The sequence below is a fragment of the Malus sylvestris genome, chromosome 3 (assembly GCF_916048215.2).
Source record: "Malus sylvestris chromosome 3, drMalSylv7.2, whole genome shotgun sequence".
Classification (NCBI taxonomy): domain Eukaryota; kingdom Viridiplantae; phylum Streptophyta; class Magnoliopsida; order Rosales; family Rosaceae; genus Malus; species Malus sylvestris.
The window spans coordinates 28683254-28685545 of record NC_062262.1 but is presented as its reverse complement, the minus strand read 5'-3'; positions in this window follow the sequence as shown (position 1 = coordinate 28685545).

The following is a 2292-nucleotide window of genomic DNA, read 5'->3' as shown; positions in this document are numbered from 1 at the left end:
TGATGAAATTTAGGCTTGTAATTGCGAAAAACCGACGATGGGTGTATCAAGTTCGTGGTGGCGATTCCTTAAATCCTGAAGCTAAATCTTTCAATTACCACCATCAATGGACCTCCCTAAACCTTAGGAACAAAGCCCATGCATTGGTTGGGGCGGCGAAACATCGGAGGTGACGGATCGAGGCCACCAATTTCTAGGGTTTCCGGCGGGTTTGGGTGAAATTGGAGCTTTTCCTGGCCGAATTGGACCTCGGCCTAGGTATGAAAAATGTTCCTCTCCTTGAGTTGTACATTCTTGCAAAATATGTTAATTTTTGACCATTTTAAATCCATATTTGGTATTCATTTGATGTGATTTGATTATGAAAGCTAATGTTGAATATTTCTGTTACTAGAATATTTTCAGAAATGGATAAAAAAATAAATGATGAAGTACGAAAGACTTGATCCCGCTCGAGGATATGTAGGCAGTCTAACAGGGTTAGATGCAGCCTTAAATAATCGAGTTTTGACCTCTTGTTGGGAATTAGAGTGAAGAAAATAAATTGGTGTTAAATTAAAAATATAAACATATGTTTTTTATAAGTAAATTTTGGTGGCGGACTTTTGTGAGTAATTGAGGAATTTTAATTAAAGAATAATGTGTAATGGTAGTAAATTAAACAAGAGTTTGAATTGGGTTTATCACCGAAATTATTTTCCGAAATAAAATTTTCGGGTTGGGACGTTACATTGGATATATAGAGGGATCTCGCCCTTGTTCATGAATGGTCATGATGTGCATATGAATGATTACTTTGATTAATTGAACTGCAAGTAGCTTTTGTTCAATCGTTTAATAATTTCATACAGCTAAAGTTAAAACTAGCTAAGTTATGATTCTTACTCTCCCTATTTATTTTCATGCTCCACACAAATAAGATAAGTGAAGGAAGAATCAAAGAATACAATTTTATGGTTGAAAGAAGATGCTGTCCGGCTATTTTCTTGCAATGGAGTTGTTGTCCAATTTCTTTTTCCTTGGAGTTGTTCATGTACTCCTGACTTGATATTTACGTATAGGTGTACTGTTTTGCATAATGCACTGCGCAATATTATAAATTTTGATAATTACTTTGTGTTGGTCTCGAGATTATAAGTTTAAATCATGGATTTAAAAGAGTTTTATAATCAATTTGTTAATGTGGTTAGGTTGATTATTTCTCGTCACTTGTTAGCTTAGTGATTTGTCAATGGTGGTTGGTGACATGTTTAAAAACAGTTTGTGATAAATCCACACGTTTCAAATAAATAAAATGACTTGCTACTAGGTCTATTTGACATGCATTATTTTCAATGGACTAGTAACATTAAGTCAACATGTCACGTAATATTACTTACCATTTCGCGCATTCTGACACCACACACAACTATAAAATCCAAAATCCAAAATCCAACTGACTAGGCCAAATGCACACAACTATAAAATCCAAAATCCAACTGACTAGGCCACTAGGGTGCTCATGTGAACTTTTTGTGGGTAAATTAGCACCTTTGCTTTTGGAGGTTCAGGAAGCTTCAAGAGTTATGCTAAAGGCCGGATAAAAACATATTCAATATTATCGGAACGAGATGGTACATTATATGTTATTATATAAATAGTGTGATATGTGTGTTTAAAAGTTAACAACTTAAATATTAAAACTTCCCACGATTTATATAAAAACACATAATGTACTATCCGTATTCCCGTCACAATGAAAAATTTCTTCCCGATAAGATCTTCCTCTGCGCGTCAGTATTGTTCTAATAATCAGCATCTCCATGCCAAGTTCCATATAGCACCATTGCTTCCTATATGCCAACTAAATGCGATTGAACCAGCAAGCGTCTCTACTGACATTGCAATATATGAAATTAAATCAAGGAGAGAGTGTACTTAAAATTACATAGCATATGGGTGCTTGAACTACACACGCACGCGCGCGTGCACAATATATATATATATATATATATATATATATATATATATGTGTACAAATCAAAGGACAAGAAAAGAAGAAAAAGGAATTGCAAACCACACATGTTGAATTGTGGCCAAGTGGCCATCACCTTTCCTAATAAACAAACCAAAAGAAAAAAAAAGTGAAAGACATCATGATTATATTTGTTGAAAAGAAAAAAGAAAAGTCATGATGATGTTTGTAAAGTAATTATTATGTCTTTACTTTGGTTTTGCTTATTAGTTGTTTTAGGATGGATGAATGTTAGCATACGGAAGTGAGAAAGAGAGAGGAAGGAGTGTGCAACATTT